Source organism: Pistacia vera, unplaced genomic scaffold (assembly GCF_008641045.1).
Source record: "Pistacia vera cultivar Batoury unplaced genomic scaffold, PisVer_v2 Contig213, whole genome shotgun sequence".
Lineage (NCBI taxonomy): Eukaryota > Viridiplantae > Streptophyta > Magnoliopsida > Sapindales > Anacardiaceae > Pistacia > Pistacia vera.
The window spans coordinates 66,740-85,388 of record NW_022196017.1 but is presented as its reverse complement, the minus strand read 5'-3'; the positions used below and the strand labels follow the sequence as shown (position 1 = coordinate 85,388).

The following is an 18,649-nucleotide window of genomic DNA, read 5'->3' as shown; positions in this document are numbered from 1 at the left end:
AGAGTCAGAAACAGAGAAAGAAAAGAGAAGGAATTAAGTAAGGAAAGGACCTAAGAAGGAGAAGAGGTAAGGGATTTACTTACTAAGCATTTTTATGCTCACCCTGTTGTTTTTCCATATTTTTGCAAGAAATAGGTGAGCAGCGGTCGGAAGGACGTCGACAAGTGGGGAGGATTGGCATTACTGTCCACTGTTGCTAAGTTTTTGTACTTGTTATTTTGATATATGTAAAGAATTATGTTTTGTAAGTAAAGAAAAAATTTGGGCCCAACTATTTTCATATACTAATTATGTATGTTTTTATTGTATATGTTCTAAAGTATACTAGTAGAAAGTAGTTATTACATGTACTCACTCACACGGCCAAGGTTCCGAATCCATGCATCAACTGAGTCTGATCGGCAAAGAATAAGAAAGAATAAGAATAAGAAAAGAAAGAATAAGAATAAGAAAAAATAAGAATAACAATAAGAAAGAATAACAATAACAAAAAAAGGAATAAGAAATAACAAGAACAAGAAAGAAAAGAGAAGCTTGAGCAAACAAGACAAGAAAGAAAAGAAAAGAAATAGAAAGAAGAAAGAAAAATGCATTTTTATGCATTATTGCATATGCATATCATTCATGTATATTACCATGAATTCCATCATGGTTAGAAAAAATAGAAAGAAAGAACAGAGAGAAGGAAAGAACAATGAGAATTAGGAATAAAGAAAGAATAGTAAGAATTAGAAACAGAGAAAGAACTAGGAACGAAAGAAAGAAAAAGAGAATTAAGTAAGGAAAGAACCAAAGAAGGAGAAGAGATAAGGGATTTACTTTCTGAGCATTTTTGTGCTCACCCCGTTGTTTTTTTCATGTTTTGCAGGAAATAGGTGAGCAGCAGTCGGAAAGAAGTCGACAAGCGGAGAGAATTGGCATTACTGTCCACCGTTGCTAAAGTTTTTGTACTTGTTATTTTGGTATATGTAAAGAATTATATTTTATAAGTAAAGAAAATTTAGGCCCAACTATTTTCCATATGCTAAGTTATGTTTTTATTGTAAATGTTCTAAAGTATACTAGTAGAAAGAAGTCATTACAAATGCTGAACTCCAGGTTGAGCATGAAAAGATGGAAAGTGCGAATGAGATAATGATCTATTTACAAGAGTTGTATGGTGAGAACTCAGTGGTGAAGCAATACGAATTGTGTTCGACACTATTCACAATGAGGCTTAAGGAGGGACTTGCCCCAGATGATCATGTTATGAAAATGAGTAATATTATAAGGCAATTGTGTACACTTAAGATTGTGATGCCTCACAGTCTTGAGGTGAATTTGATTCTGCAATCCCTTCCACCAAGTTTCAAGCCCTTTATCACAAATTATAATCTCAATAGGATTGAGCTCAATCTTACCGAACTATCGAATGAGATTCAACAGTTCTATAATTAGGGAAGTAAGGAAAATGGGCAAAAGGATGTTTTTGTAGCTTCTTCTAGTATGACTAAGAAAAAGCAATGGAACCAAAAGAAAGCTCCAAAAGTTGGACCACAGAAAAGACCTTTTAAGAAGGATTGCTTCTAAGACTAAGAAGGGCGAAAAAAAGGTCAATGATAAAGGCTAGTGTTTCCACTGCAAGAAATATGGACTTTGGAAGAGGAATTGTCCTCTTTATCTGAAGAGCTTGAAGAAAGCTCCAGCAGGTATGTTCCATTCTTATGTTATAGGATTTGAATTAAATGTTAGTTCAAATGATCATTCCTGGATATTAGATTCAGCTGCTACATCTCACTTTTGTGTTTCATCGCAAGCACTGTGGAATAGTTCTGCACTGTTAAAAGGTGAAGTCATTTTGAAGATGGCAAATGGAGCAAAAGTTATGGCCGAGGCAGTAGGGACTTGCCATTTGACATTGCCATCAGGACACATTTTGTATTTGTATAAAACTTTGTATTTTGCCAAAGCAACTAGAAACCTCATTTCTATTTCTGTTTCATGTAAATCTGATTACAAAATATAGTTTAATGGAAATGAATGTCTAATTTATTTTGGAAATGAATTAGTTGGCAAAGCAAAACATACAAATGGTTTGTATGTTTTGGTAATGAATGATTATGACATAATTAATACCATTACAAATAAGAGATCTCGAAATGAAGTTAATCCAAAATTACTTTGGCATCATCGATTATGTCATATTGGAGATAAAAGGATAATCAGGTTAGAAGCAAATGGGCTTTTAAGCCTATTGGGTTCAGAACCCTATCCAACTTGTGAATCCTGTCTTCAAGGAAAAATGACCAAATCGCCCTTTAAGAGTAAAGGGGAAAGATCCAAAGAATTATTAGAGGTTGTACATTCAGATGTATGCGGACCATTTAATGAAATGGCTCGATGAGGTTTTCAATACTTCATTACCTTTACTAATGATTATTCTAGGTACAGGTATTTGTATTTAATGCAATACAAATCTAAATCCTTTGAAAAGTTCAAAGAGTTTAAGAATGAAGTAGAGAAACAGACCGGAAAAAGTATTAAGTCTTTGTGATCAGATCGTGGTGGTGAATACTTAAGTACAAAATTTCGAGATTTTCTAAAGGAGAATGGTATAATATCCTAGTTGACTCCTTTGTATACGTCGCAACGTAACGGTGTGTCTGAAAGGAGGAACCACACTTTATTGGATATGGTACGGTCGATGGTAAGTTTTACGGACTTGCCAACGTCACTATAGGGATTTGCCCTTGAATCCGCTGTGCATATTCTGAATAGGGTACCATCTAAATCTATCGAGATGACACCATATGAGATGTGGTATGGTAAACCTCCTAGTCTCAAATATATGAGAATTTGGTTGTCCAGCTTATGTCAAGATTGTCAAGACAGACAAGTTGGGCGTTAGATATGAGAAAGGTCGATTTATAGGATATCCCAAAAATAGTTTGGGATATTATTTTTACTTCCACACTGATTAACGAATTTTGCTCAGTAGGAATGCACACTTTCTTGAGAAAGAGTTCTTAGAAGAAAGTGGTGGGGAAAGAAAAATTGTGCTCCAAGAAGAGTTCGGGGAGCCTCAGACCGAAAATACTCAAATGGGTGGTCCCTCTCAGGAAATATTAATACCTGAAATGGTTTTGATTCATAAATCATCTAGAGTATCTCGACCTCCAGAAAGATATGGGTTACTTCATGAAGAGATTTTTGAATCTATCATGATCGGAGAAGTCAGTCATGGGGATGATCCTAGAAGTTATGAAAAAGCGATATTAGATATCGATTCTAGAAAATGGCTAGAAGCTATGAATTCTGAGATAGAATCCATGCATGCTAATCAAGTATGGACTCTTGTTGATCCTCCTGAAGGAATAGTTCCTATTGGATGTAAATAGATCTTTAAGAGAAAGATTGGCAAAGATAGAAAGGTAGAGACCTACAAAGCAACACTAGTTGTGAAAGGTTATACTAAAAAACAAGGGTTGGATTATGAGGAAACTTTCTCAATAGTCGCTATGCTTAAATCAATCAGAATTATGCTAGCCATAGATGCACACTATGATTATGAGATATGGCAAATAGATGTCAAAACAGTATTCCTCAATGGATTTATTGAGGAAAATATCTACATGCAACAACCTATAGGTTTTGTATCCAATTTTGAAAGAAATAAAGTGTGCAAGCTACATAAATCCATTTACGGGTTAAAACAAGCTTCAAGAAGCTGGAACATCCGGTTTGATGAAATAATCAAAACGTTTGATTTTATAAAGAATCCAGATGAACCCTGTGTTTATAAATGGACAAAGGATCATGCAATCATATTTCTCATACTGTATGTAGATGACATACTATTGATGGGAAATGACATTGGCATAATGACTAAAGTTAAGTTGTGGTTATCCAGAACTTTCTCCATGAAAGACTAAGGAGAAGCGACCTACTGATGCGTTGTAACTACAACATGCAATGATAGCAAGTGCACTAGTCGCATTAAGTAATAAAGTGATTAGTGAGTATCGTTTCCACGAGGATTGGTTACTAAGCACTAAGTTTTCTACTGTTCTCAAGTTGGAGTAATCGAATTTGTTTGGATTAATGGGAGAAAAATTAAACTTAAAACTAAAACAAAAATTGCTAAATGCTCAAAGCTAAATTATGAAAGCAAGATTAAAAACAAGGTAATATCAATTTAAACAAACGGGTAGGGTTTTGACTTCATTCGGACTCTATGGATTAAACANCAAGTATTTGTATTTAATGAAATACAAATCTAAATCCTTTGAAAAGTTCAAAGAGTTTAAGAATGAAGTAGAGAAACAGACCGGAAAAAGTATTAAGTCTCTGTGATCAAATCGTGGTGGTGAATACTTAAGTATAGAATTTTGAGATTTTCTAAAGGAGAATGGTATAATATCCCAGTTGACTCCTCTGTATACGCCGCAACATAACAGTGTGTCTGAAAGGAGGAACCGTACTTTATTGGATATGGTACGGTCGATGGTAAGTTTTACGGACTTGCCAACATCACTATGGGGATTTGCCCTTGAATCCGCTGTGCATATTCTGAATAGGGTACCATCTAAATCTATTGAGATGACACCATATGAGATGTGGTATGGTAAACCTCCTAGTCTCAAATATACGAGAATTTGGTTGTCCAGCTTATGTCAAGATTGTCAAGACAGACAAGTTGGACGTTAGATATGAGAAAGGTCAGTTTATAGGGTATCCCAAAAATAGTTTGGGATATTATTTTTACTTCCACACTGATCAATGAATTTTGATCAGTAGGAATGCACACTTTCTTGAGAAAGAGTTCTTAGAAGAAAGTGGTGCGGGAAGAAAAATTGTGCTTCAAAAAGAGTCTGGGGAGCCTCAAACCGAAAATACTCAAATGGGTGGTCCCTCTCAAGAAACATTAATACCTGAAATGGTTTTGATTCATAAATCATCTAGAGTATCTCGACCTCCAGAAAGATATGGGTTACTTCATGAAGAGATTTTTGAATCTATCATGATTGGAGAAGTCAATCATGGGGATGATCCTAGAAGTTATGAAGAAGTGATATTAGATATCGATTCTGGAAAATGGCAAGAAACTATGAGTTCTGAGATAGAATCCATGCATGCTAATCAAGTATGGACTCTCGTTGATCCTCCAGAAGGAATAGTTCCTATTGGATGTAAATGGATCTTTAAGAGAAAGATTGGCAAAGATAGAAAGGTAGAGACCTACAAAGCAAGACTGGTTGTGAAATGTTATACTAAAAAACAAGGGTTGGATTATGAGGAAACGTTCTCACCAGTCGCTATGCTTAAATCAATCAGAATTATGCTAGCCATAGCTGCACATTATGATTATGAGATATGGTAAATAGATGTCAAAACAGTATTCCTCAATGGATTTATTGAGGAAAATATCTACATGCAACAACCTATAGGTTTTGTATCTAGGTTTGAAAGAAATAAAGTGTGCAAGCTATATAAATCCATTTACGAGTTAAAACAAGATTCAAGAAGCTGGAACATCCGGTTTGATGAAATAATCAAAACGTTTGGTTTTATAAAGAATCCGGATGAACCCTGTGTTTATAAATGAACAACGGATCATGTAATCATATTTCTCATACTGTATGTAGATGACATACTATTGATGGGAAATGACATTGGGATGATGACTGAAGTTAAGTTGTGGTTATCCGGAACTTTCTCCATGAAAGACTAAGGAGAAGCGACCTACTGATGCGTGGTAACTACAACATGCAATGATAGCAAGTCCACTAGTCGCATTAAGTAATAAAGTGATGAGTGAGTATCATTCCCACGAGGATTGGTTGCTAAGCACTAAGTTTTCTACTGTTTTCAAGTTGGAGTAATCGAATTTGTTTGGATTAATGGGAGAAAAATTAAACTTAAAACTAAAACAAAAATTGCTAAATGCTCAAAGCTAAATTATGAAAGCAAGATTAAAAACAAGGTAATATCAATTTAAACAAACGGGTAGGGTTTGGACTTCATTCGGACTCTATGGATTAAACCTATAGATTATGCTATTTCCATATTCACATTCATTGATTGTAAATCGAATTCTCTAAATTGTAAAACATATCTTCTCAGGCTATGTTTTCCTACTTTTCCCTATTAAACTTCCGCACCCAACAATTTGAAGATTAATAGTTCTAAGCTTATTAAGCACATGGAATCCTAGATTGATTTCATTTATTCTTAAATCTATCTCTAGCATTCAATACTACAATGGTGATTATCCAAGAAGCTTAACATGACTCATTTCTCAATCTCATCATGTTCATCAAATAAAAGTAATAAAATCATAATAACCACACAAACCATGCAATAGCATATGAAAATAACAAAAATCAATTACTCAATCCATGGAAATCCGAATTACATCAAAACCCTAACCCAAAATGGGTTAGTTCATAGCTAATTCAACACAACAAACAAGAAAAACAATAAACTCAAGGTTCAACATATTGAAATGAGAGAAAAGACAAGAAATTTCCCCTAGTTGAAGAATCCACCAGATTCAATCCCAAATCCTCTCACTTTTCAACCCAAAATCTGTCAAATCTAAACTAAGGAAGATGGAAATAAGCTGCTCTAGACTAAGAAACGACCTCTCTCTCAAAATGGCAAAGTTTTACTTTTATACCTCACCCAAAAACCTAAGACCTTGCTTAAAAATGATACTGTGTGTTTTAAAGAATTTGAAATTTGCAGACTTCGCCACGGCGAAGAAGGAATCTCGCCTCGGCGATGAAGTAAAATTGATTCTTGTGCGTAACTCATTTCGCCGTGGCGAATCTTCATGAAGAATTCTGAAATTATAGAATTGCCCTCCGCTTGCTTCTTTGCTTGAATCTTCAATCTTCGATGCTCTCCCATGGGAACAAGCTTCATAGTGCTTTACTCTACTTCAGAACTCTCCCAACTTCTGAGATCTACTTACTTCTGTGTCCGAAAACTCCAATTCTCTCATTATTTGCTCAAAATGTCTATTTTGGCCTGAAGCACAAAATGTAAAGAATTAAGTATCAATTCAGGCATAAATGAACTAAGAAGTATCTAAAATCCGACCTAAAAGCCTAAACAAAATAGTATAATCCTTGGATTATCAAATTCCCAAACTAAAGACATGCTCGTCCCCGAGCATCAAGTACAAAACAAAATGAAAGAAAAACAACAAACGCCCAAACAAACGCAAAAGAGCAAAATTAACAAAAATTTAAAAAGAAAAACATAAGACTCAACTCAACACAACGAATACCTAGAATTTATACAAGTCTCAAAGGTTGTTGCAAAATTATTACTAGAAAAATGTTCAACACTCCAAGAAGTTATAAGTTGCATTGACTATCTTTCTCTATTGGTCCTCCGAGTAGGTGATCCCCACTTCAATCCACCTTCCAACTTCCCGGATTATTTTATGCAGGCATGCAAAGTTTATCAAATGGCAGCAGACTCCATAAGCCTAAATATCGAACTACTCTCCACTAATGAGGATTAGACATTGCTAAGAATCAAAAGGTCTTTGCAAGCTTGTAACATTAGGCTCAGGTAGTGGGCTCCAAAGGAAAGGAAAGGATAAACAAAGAAGAGAACTTGGTTTCCTTAAAGCAAACACTAAGACTTAATCCAAGTCCCACTTCCTTTCTCAACCATCACTCAAAATGTCAACCATTTAACAACCTTCAACCATGAACAATTCTTATTGTTGCTATTGTAATGCAATTCTAGAAATAATTTTTTTTTTTTTTTTTTTTTTTTACAACAAACTAACAAATGAGGTTAATTACCTCTCTTATTTTCTTGTCTTCTCACAAGCCCCAAACTATTCTTTAGTTCATTCACACAACTCTTTTCTTTGTGTTTGCATTGGGTCCAAGATTCTCTAAAGGTATGATAAGTGTTAGGGTAGTTGGATTGGGAATTTTTTGGTTTGCAAGAAAAATAAAAAGCATGATAATCTCATAAGGCTCAAAAATGGTGACTAGGGAACAATTATTCGTGGGTGGCTGGAAAGGCTCAAACGTTCCGAAAAATGCTAAAATTTCCTCAACAATGTCCTATTCCTAGAATTTCACCTAAGCACTTCTTTATAGGTTCTAGAGTCCACCAATATTATCAAAACTTTACCTAACCACATAAAATGAATCTAAAGTATGCCGAAATAAATGAAAATGGTGGTTGAAACACTAACAAACTCAATCAAAATTCAGTCAATCAACATAAACTTGAAGCAATGCTTAACATTTTTCAACAATAAAATCCCAACAACCCTATTCTCATCATTGATTTATACAATTCATCATTGGCATACACAACAAAAAACTTGAAAAAAAATAAACAAAAGTCCAAAAATTCTCAAATTTTCCTACCCCCAAACAAAAGACATGTCCCCATGTCACATTATGCACAAATTAGGAATAGAACAAACAAATCGACAAAGGACGAGATAGTTCCCTGATTAATCCGTGAAGTTGAAGTTTCGCTCAACAGTGTGCACACCGGTCCTGACTTTTTCATCACCAAAATCTATAAAACAATGAAAACTATGGTGTCTACTATGTTAGAAAAATTCACTGACTATATAAAATATTACAACCTAATCTCGTCTTTACATCAAACTACGAAATTAAAAAAAAAATTAAACAATCCAAAACAAAAAGTATCAAAGAGTTCAATTTTCAAATGAAATACAGAAACAACTAAAAACAACAAAAATAACAAAACAAAAACAGGTGCTCAGGTGCTATTTTCGGCCTCCTCGTCTCCTTGGCATCGTCCTCTTCTAGTCGGACCCATATATCATCTGAATCCAACAGCCTATTGGAATTCGAAGTATTAACGTTGAGCTTGGTGAGATACTCTTTGCATGTCATACATCATCGGGTTGCTCTGCAGCCAATCTGACGTTTTTGCCATCTTTTTCATCTGACCATCATCTGCTGCATCATTTCCCTTATAGTGGCTGTGGAAATGGATGGATGGGCAGTGCCTGTGTGGTTCTCTGTCGTTTTTGTCCCTATGCTTGGTTGTCATCGTCTGGACGTTCAGATGCTTGTGATAATAGTCTGAGTTGAGAACTAAGGCAGCGTGGATAAGGGTCATCATGTACCTCGATTCCTGCTCGAGTGCACAAAGATGTAATGAGATGTGGGAAAGGGTAACTCCCTTGCCTGGTTTGGCTGCATGCTGAATGTTGTTTAGGATAATTTGTCCACATCCATTCTCTTTTGTGGCAATAGAATAGAGCAATAATGCCTTCTCATAAGTCACCGTACTATAGTGCGTTTTCGGCATCATCCTTGCAATAATAAGTACTGCCACAAAACGAAGCCATCAATGTCAAATAGTTCCCTGATGCTCTTCTTGCCTTTTTTGAAACTTCCCAAGTGGTGTTCGGTTTTGTAATGACCGGAAGAATAAATATCATTCTCAAAGTCTTCCTAAAATCCGAATAATCATTCCGGGCAATCTTAGGCGGTTATAAAATTCATTGATGGACCTTTGCAGTAAATGCCACATCAGTACCCCTCACAAACACAGTTACCAGATTCACATCTGGGAGATGGGAATAAAACTCTCCATGCGGCTCTATAGTCGCTTGTGCAGGCGCATCATAAATAGTTCCCAACGTCTCCCTCGACTCAAATCCATAGCCTGGCTCGCTGTCAATCCACGCCAGGAATAAATCCTTTATCTTTCTTTGGGCTGCCCCTTATAGCATGTTCGAGCCTTGTCATTACAAAACCGTTGCCTCACTCTTTCCTTTCCTTTACCCTTTGATGGTACCTAAGCGGCCGTTTCCCAAAACTACCAAATCAACTCAATTCAACGCAAAAAAAATTCAACCTAAGGTCCCACGAAACCACAATCAACCTACAAAAATGGAAAATTTCCAAAAATTTGCACCTAGACCCCCAAACTACAATTCTTCCAAACCAACCAAACACTCCAAAATTCAAAACCCACACCTCCTCATACAACAATGCACAATCAAACTTCCTCAAGCAAAATCAACGCACAATATCACAAAAATTCACAACTCAACCAAAAATCAATATTTTAGTCCACAACTGTAAACTCGAAATTATGCGATTAAAAGCTTGGGAACTTGAAAATCTTACCAAAACTAGGGAGTATTCACCACCAATTTAGTCAAAATCATCCGAGATTGCAAACCCCATAATTCTGAACCCACAAATTTCTTCAATTTTTCGGAAAGATCTTTGTTAGAACGAGTTGTTTTGGTGTTTAGAAGGTTAAGGAGTGAGAAACTTTGCTGGGAAATCACTGGGAGAGGCTCTAGATTGAAGTAGGAAAATTTTTCCTCAAATGTTTGAGAAGTTTGCGAAAAATGAAGGGTTTCGATAAGTATTTATAAAACCCGGTTTGCAGCGAAGAGTTCTTCACTTTAAAACACCAGAATCCTAACCAGTCGAATGCGTGGCAAAAATTACAAGCTCATCGCCTCGGCGAAGAACAATTTGCGGGCGAAATTCCTTGGTTAATTTTGCCCAACTTGCTTCGTTGCGGCGAAACAAAATATTCGTTGTGGGGGAAAAATACAGAGGCACATCGCCTCAGCGAAAATAATACTTGCCGTGGCGAAGTCTAGGACTTTTGAATTCCAAATATTCAAAATTGCTTCGCCACAGCGGAAAACTTGAAAATTCCGATTTCCTCCTTGATTCGATAATTCACCTGAAACACCAAAAAACACACAAATTAGACTTCATCCAAAAATAATAAATAATAAATAACACACAATTGAAAACACTGGGTTGCCTCCCAAGGAGTGCTTGTTTATAGTCGGAAACCGACTCTCCATTCTCATGTTGGAATGTCAAGCCGGAGGGGAATTGACTTGCAACTCATCATTTGTCGATGTATGGCTTCAACCTCTGGTCATGACCTTAAATGTGCCTTTTTCTCATGTGATAGCTCCATCGCTCGAATGGGTAAATCTTGTAATATGAAGGGTCCGGACCATCTAGAACTAAATTTTCCTGGGGAAAGAATAAGTCTAGAGTTAAAAAACACTTTCTGACCCACTTCAAAGTTCTTTTCCTGATATGCTTGTCATGCACTTCTTAGTATTTTCCTTGTACCTCCTAGTTCTCATAAGCTTCGAGACAGAACTACGAGTTCATTCAAAGTCAGTATCCTTCCTCCCCAGTAGCGTAAGTCCATGTTAGCAGCTTGACTGCCCAATATGCTTATGCTCGAGTTCTACGGCAAGTGACATGCCCCCATAGACCACCTGAATGGAGCATACCAATCGGAGTCTAAATGCAGTTCGATAAGCCCATAATGCATCATCCAATTTGTGTGACCAATCTTTCCTGATGCATTAACTGTTTTTTCTAAATTCCCTTAAGTTCTCTTTTGACAGTTCCACTGCCAGTTCGTCTATGGATGTGTAAGGCGTTGCAACTCTATTTTCACCTCTACTTTCCAACAGGGCATCAAAGCCTATTGCAAAAGTGCGATCCTCCATCACTAATGATTGCCCGTGGTATTCCAAATCTTGAGAAAATGTTCTTTCTACAAATTAATCACTACCCTGGCATCATTAGACGGCAATGCAACTGCTTCAACCCACTGATACGTAATCCACTACTACCAAAATGTATGGTTCCAAAAGAATTTGGGAAGGGACCCATGAAGTCAACTCCCCACACATCAAATAGCTCAACTACAAGGATGTTGTTCAACGAATCTCATTCCCTTGAAATTACCACTCCATTGACATTGGTCGCCATTCCTGAACCATTTGAAAGAATCCTTATAAAAGGGTTCACCAATAAACCAGATTGAGAACCTTGGTGTGTCCTAGCTCCTCCAAATGGCCACCTACTTCCCTCTCATGACAATGCCTTAGAATACTCTCCATTTCCTTTCCGGAACACACTACGATCATCAAATCAGCACAGTGTAAAGGAATGGTCTTCCCAGAAGTAGTATTTCAAATGAGAAAATTTTCCTCTTTATTGGAAGGAGGTCATGTCAATGGGGAGCACTCTGCTGACAAGTAGTTGCGAAATATGCATACCACAGTGCTTCCTCCACTCTCACTCAATTTCCATCCGGGAAAGTTTCTCTGATTTGGGTTTCTTCTTCATTCCTTGAATGGTCGTTCAATCCTTGACAAATGGTCTGCCACTACATTTTCAACCCCTTTTTATCTCGTATTTCTACTCCAAACTCTGTAGCAATAGGATCCTCTTATCAGCCAAGGTTTCGCTTCTTGCTTTACCAATAGGTGCTTGAGTGTTGAATGGTCTGTGTAGACTATCACTTTGGCACCTAGCAAATATGAACGAAATTTATCAAAAGCCAAACCAAGCTAACAATTCTTTCAGTGGTGGTGTAATTCAATTGTGCATCAGTGAGGTTTTGCTAGCTACTGAATTACATGCAACACTTTGTTTTTCCTCTGTCCTAACACTACTCCTAATGCAAAATCACTAGCATCACACATCAATTAAATGGTAGTCCCAACGGGAACTGCAATAATAGGTGCAGATACTAATATTTTTTAGAGTTAGAAAGGCATGCATGCATTCATCATTAAAATCAAAAGCAACATCTTTAATCAATAAATTGCAAAGGGTTTAGGATCTTAGAAAAATCCATGATGAAACGTCTATAAAACCCGCATGCCCCAAAAAACTTCGAACTACTTCACATGGAAGGTGGTGGCAGCTTCTCAATCCTCGTCTTTGCTCAATCTATTCTATTCTGTCTTTTGAAATTTATGACCAAGCACTATTCCTTCCTAAACCACGGAGTGGCACTTCTCCTAATGAGCACCAAGTTTGTCTCCTGACATCATTGCAAAAAAAAGAAAGATAGATAAGCAATTATCAAAGGAAGAACCAAAACAGAGAAGTATCCCTGAAGACTTTATAAACTGCTACACATATCTCCAAAGATGGACATCATGCATCTCTGAAATGTGGGCTGGTGCATTACATAACCAAAGGGCATCTTTCGGTAAGCAAAGGTGCCATAGGGACAAGTGAAGGTCATCTTCTTTGATCCTCAAGAGCAATGGCAATCTGATTGTATCCTAAATAACCATCCAAGAAACAATAATAAGCATGCCCTGTCAATCCTCCAACATCTGATCAATGAAAGGAAGTGAGAAATGATCCTTCCTGTCACTTCATTTAATTTTCGGTAGTCAATGCACCCACTTCCAGCCCGTGACGTCCTAGTTGGTCAATCATGCTCATTCTTTATCACTGTGATACCTCCTTCTTTGGAACCCCTTGCACTGGGCTCACCCATGGACTATCAGAAAGGGATAAATATTCCCCATCTAGAAGTTTACCACCTCCTTTCTCACCCACTTCCTTCATCGAAGGATTCAATCTTCGTTGTGGTTGAAATCTAGGCTAATATCATCCTCCATGAGTATCTTATTTATGCAAAAAGATGGAGAGATGCCTCTAATATCCGAAATAGTCCACACCAATTGCTTATCGATGTCTCTCAAAACCAATCTAATCAATCAGTCTTCTTCCAAATTGCTCAACTTTGAACTGATGATACTGGGAATGTTCTGATTCCCCAAGTACACGTATTTGAGGTAGGAAGGTAGAGGTTTCAATTCAAGCTTGGAGGGTTTCCTTTCTTTCTTTGCCTTCTTTTCTAAAAAACAAATTCCTCAAATTCAAGATCTTGGTCTCATCAATCGGTGAAGTGCTTCCAACAATCTAGCACATTCATACTTTGCCGACTCCTCTACCATACTATTCTTGATTGGGCAATACACGCTTATAGACGTAGTTGTGAAGTGTTCTCTTAATGGTCTCTGCTACTAGTTATCTACCCATCTACACTAAAGCACGAATCCGACTCGGATGGAAACTTTATAGCTTCAAACACATTGAACATTACTATTTCATCTTGACACTTAACAATAACTTTCCTTCTTGCACATCAATGATTGCTCTTCCCGCGGCCAAAAATGGTCGGCCCAAAATAAGAGGCATTTCTTATCCCTTTCATGTCCAATACAACAAAATTGCCAGAAAGATAATCTGTCTACCTTCACCAACACATCTTCGACTATACCCTTGGATGTTGATGGATCTATCTACAAGTTGCAACGACATGGTCGTTGGGTTCACTTCACCAATTCCCAATCTCCCTGAAAATAGAAAAAGGCATTAAATTGATGCTAGCACAAATCACATAAAACTCGATCAAAGGTAATGTCTCCTATAAAGCAAGGAATAGTAAAACTCCCTAGATCTTTGAGTTTCGGGGTAGCTTCTTTAGAGAATGGTGTTGTACTCCTGTGAGCATCATTATTCTATCCTCTAATTCCTTTTGTTTGATAAAATCTCCTTGAGAAATTTCACGTAGCTCGGCATCTGTTGCAATGCATCTGCAAAAGGAATGTTAATATGCAACTTTCTAAATATTTAATGAATTTGGAAAATGCTTATCCTGATCTTTTCTTCAGTCTTTGAGGAAACGACACAAGAGGAGTGTGATGTGCTAATTCTAGTGTATCTCGGGAAATGGCAATTTCTCTTTCCTTTGTCTTGCCTCATTCCCGTTTCATACTTCTTCCCTAGAACTAGATGTTTCTCTTCAGCAACTATCTTTCATCAAACTCTTCATCAGAGTCTTCTTTCTTCTCCTTTGATGGACTTTCTTTTCCCTTGATTTTTCACACTCTTCCAACATTGTCCCACTTCTCAGGATTATCACATTTGCTTGCTCACGTAGGTTAGCACTATGGTGCTCAGTAGTGACCCTGTGGTCTCTCATTTAAATTATCAGCCAATTGACCCACTTACACCTCCAAGTTTTTAATGGACGCCCTTGATTTCTGAAATTTATTCTCGTCTCATTCATAAAACCTGTGGTCTCTTGCAATAACTTCCCAAACATGTCCTCCAATTTGTCAGTCTTGCTCTCCCAATTGGATGTTCACCCTGTTTGGTTGTTTGGCAATGCTTTTGGTTCCATTGATTGTTCTGCTGATTCTGTTGATTCTGATTGCCTAAGACAGGTTCAGATGATTCTCTAACCAGGATTATATGTGTTGGAGTACGGATTGTTCGGTTGTCATTGATTTCTGCCAAGTAGTAAACCTGCTCTAATGTGATGCTGAAGCAAAAGTGTTCCCTACTTGACATTCGCTACTCACGTTATTACCTGCACAAAATTCACAAGTTAGTTGAGGTGCTTGAATGGAATTTACTGCATTACTCCAACTATTTCTGAAGTGCTGTCAGTTGAATGAAATGGTTGTATATGCATCAACTTCATGAAGACCCATAGATTTCTTTAGTTACACCCTCTCATTAGGTCTTTGATAATTGTTGCTTGCCAGAACCTTAAGCAACTGTGAGCTTCTTCCGGAGTCTTATTTTGCAGTGCTCCTCCTGATGCTGCATCCACCATAGTTTGCACATTAACCATAATCCTTATAAAATATTGGACTTGCATCCAAACTGGCAACCCATGATGTGGACACCTCCTCAGTAATTCTTTGTATCTCTCCCAAGCCTTATACAATGATTCCGACTCTTCCTATAGAAACGATGTGATATCATTTCTGAGCTTTGCCAATTTTGCTGGAGGAAAGAATTTGGTCAGGAACTTCTGTGCTAAATTGTTCCATGTTGTGATCGTTCCTATTGGTTATGCCATTAACCATCCCTTAGCTTTATCCTTCAATGAAAATGGGAATAGTCTCAATTTGATGGCATCATCTGACGCTCCGTTTGACTTGAAAGTATCATAAATCTCCAAAAAATTGGCAATGTGTAGATTTGGATCTTCCTTCAAATCTCCCCTGAATTGTACCAACTGCTGGATCATTTGGATGATTGTCGGCTTTATCTCAAAGTTGTTGGCTTGTACTGCTGGTCTAGTGATACTCGACCCACTACCATCAACTGAGGGAACTGAAAACTCCCTTAGTGTTCTATTTTCTACCATCTCTACAACTATGACTTCTGGTTCCACTGTAGCCTCTCTTTCTCTTCTTTCTCTGTTAAGTCTTCAAGTGGTTCTTTCAATCTCAGGATCAACAGGAACCACTGGCTAATGTCTTGCTCTTCGCATAAACTACACAGAAAAATAGAAAAAGTGAGATCACAAACCAACCTAAAGGAATAAAAAAAATTAAACAAACAATAATTAAGCAAAAATAAAGCTCCAATCTAGCTAACACAAGAAATTTTTAATGTTAACACAAAACTCAATCCCTGGCAACGGCACCAAAAACTTGATGCATTGTAACGACAACATGCAATGATAGCAAGTGCACTAGTCGCATTAAGTAATAAAGTGATGAGTGAGTATCGTTCCCACGAGGATTGGTTGCTAAGCACTAAGTTTTCTACTGTTTTCAAGTTGGAGTAATCGAATTTATTTGGATTAATGGGAGAAAAATTAAACATAAAACTAAAACAAAAATTGCTAAATGCTCAAAGCTAAATTATGAAAGCAAGAATAAAAACAAGGTAATATCAATTTAAACAAACGGGTTGGGTTTTGACTTCATTCAGACTCTGTGGATTAAACCTATAGATTATGCTATTTCCATATTCATATGCATTGATTGTAAATCAAATTCTCTAAATTGTAAAACATACCTTCTCAGGCTATGTTTTCCTATTTTTCCTTATTAAACTTCCGCACCCAACAATTTGAAGATTAATAGTTCTAAGCTCATTAAGCACATGGAACCCTAGATTGATTTCATTGATTCTTAAATCTATCTCTAGCATTCAATACTACAATGGTGATTACCCAAGAAGCTTAACATAACTCATTTCTCAATCTCATCATGTTCATCAAATAAAAGCAATAAAATCAGAATAACCACACAAACCATGCAATAGCATATGAAAATAACAAAAATCAATTACTCAATCCATGGAAATCTGAATTACATCAAAACCCTAACCCAAAATGGGTTAGTTCATAGCTAATTCAACACAACAAACAAGAAAAACAATAAACTCAAGGTTCAACATATTGAAATGAGAGAAAAGACGAGATCTCCCCTAGTTGAAGAATCCACCAGATTCAATCCCAAATCTTCTCACTTTTCAACCCAAAATCTGTCAAATCTAAACTAAGGAAGATGAAAATAAGCTGCTCTAGACTAAGAAACAACCTCTCTCTCAAAATGGCAAAGTTTTGCTTTTATACCTTGCCCAAAAAACTAAGACTTTACCTAAAAATGAAACTGTGTGTTTTAAAGAAACTGAAATTTGCAGACTTCGCCGCGGCGACGAAGTAAAATTGATTCTTGTGCGTAACTCATTTCGCATCGGCGAATCTTCATGGAGAATTCTGAAATTATAGAATTGTCCTCCGCTTGCTTCTTTGCTTGAATCTTCTATCTTCGATGCTCTCCCATGGGAACAAGCTTCATAGTGCTTTACTCTACTTCAAAACTCTCCCAACTTGTGAGATCCGCTTACTTCTGAGTCCAGAAACTCCAATTCACTCATTATCTGCTCAAAATGTCCATTTTGGCTTGAAACACAAAATGTAAAGAATTAAGTAGCAATTCAGGCATAAATGAACTAAGAAGTATCTAAAATCCGGCCTAAAAGCCTAAATAAAATAGTATAATCCTCGGATTATCACCTACATCCTAGGAATTCGTATCTATAGAGATAGAACGAAAGGATTAATAGGCTTATCCTAGAAGATGTACATAGAAAAGATGCTGAAATGGTTCGACATGCAAGACTCCAAAAAGGAGAATTTCGCCTTGCAGTCACGGAATTCATCTTTCAAAAGATATGAGTCCAAAGACTGATCAGGAGCGTGAGCGGATGCTTCAGCCGTAGGTAGTCTCATGTACACTATGCTATGTACTAGCCTGATATTGCAAATGTTGTGAGTGTTACAAGCAGATATCAGTCCGACCCGGGGGAAAAACACTGATTAGCTGTTAAGACGATCCTTAAGTACTTAAAAAGAACTAAGGATCTAATACTAAGTTATGGAGGTTTAGAGTTGAAAATTGAAGGATACTCTGATTCTGATTTTCAATTAGATGTGGAAGATAGAAAGTCTACATCCGGGTTCATTTTCATATGCAATGGAGGAGCAATCAATTGGAAGAGTTCTAAACAGTCAACTACTATCGATTCCACTATTGAAGCTGAATACATTGTCAGTAAAGGAAGCTATCTGAATGCGCAAGTTCATGACTGAACTTAGTGTGGTTCCAAACATGGTTTATCCAATAACCTTGTACTGTGACAATACTGGTGCTATTGCACAGGCAAATGAGCCAAAAGCACACCAGAAGTCAAAACATATTCAACGTAAATGTCACATTTTAAGAGAATTCATTGGAGCTAGAGAAATTTTTGTGCAGAAAACACCTTCAGCAGAGAATATAGCTGACCCACTTACTAAAGCGATGACACATAAGCAGTTGGACTATCATCTTGAGAAGATGAGTATTAGATACCACAGCGATTGGCTCTAGTGTAAGTGGGAGTTTTGTTACTGTATGCCCTAGGAACCAATTGTGTTGTCGGTTTCAGGACATTATATTTTATAAATGTATTATGAATAAAAGAAAGTATTCTTATTTCACATGTTGATTTTCTACTTCATTTACATTATATTATATTTA

The 18,649-nt window shown here is 36.9% G+C and overlaps 1 non-coding gene across 1 annotated transcript; it reads left to right on the top strand.

The window, feature by feature from the left end:
* The first annotated feature begins 15,493 nt into the window (after positions 1–15,493).
* On the top strand, positions 15,494–15,600 carry LOC116129772. The gene has a single exon (XR_004127948.1). It is a non-coding gene; the product is annotated as a small nucleolar RNA R71 (small nucleolar RNA).
* Positions 15,601–18,649: the final 3,049 nt, after the last annotated feature.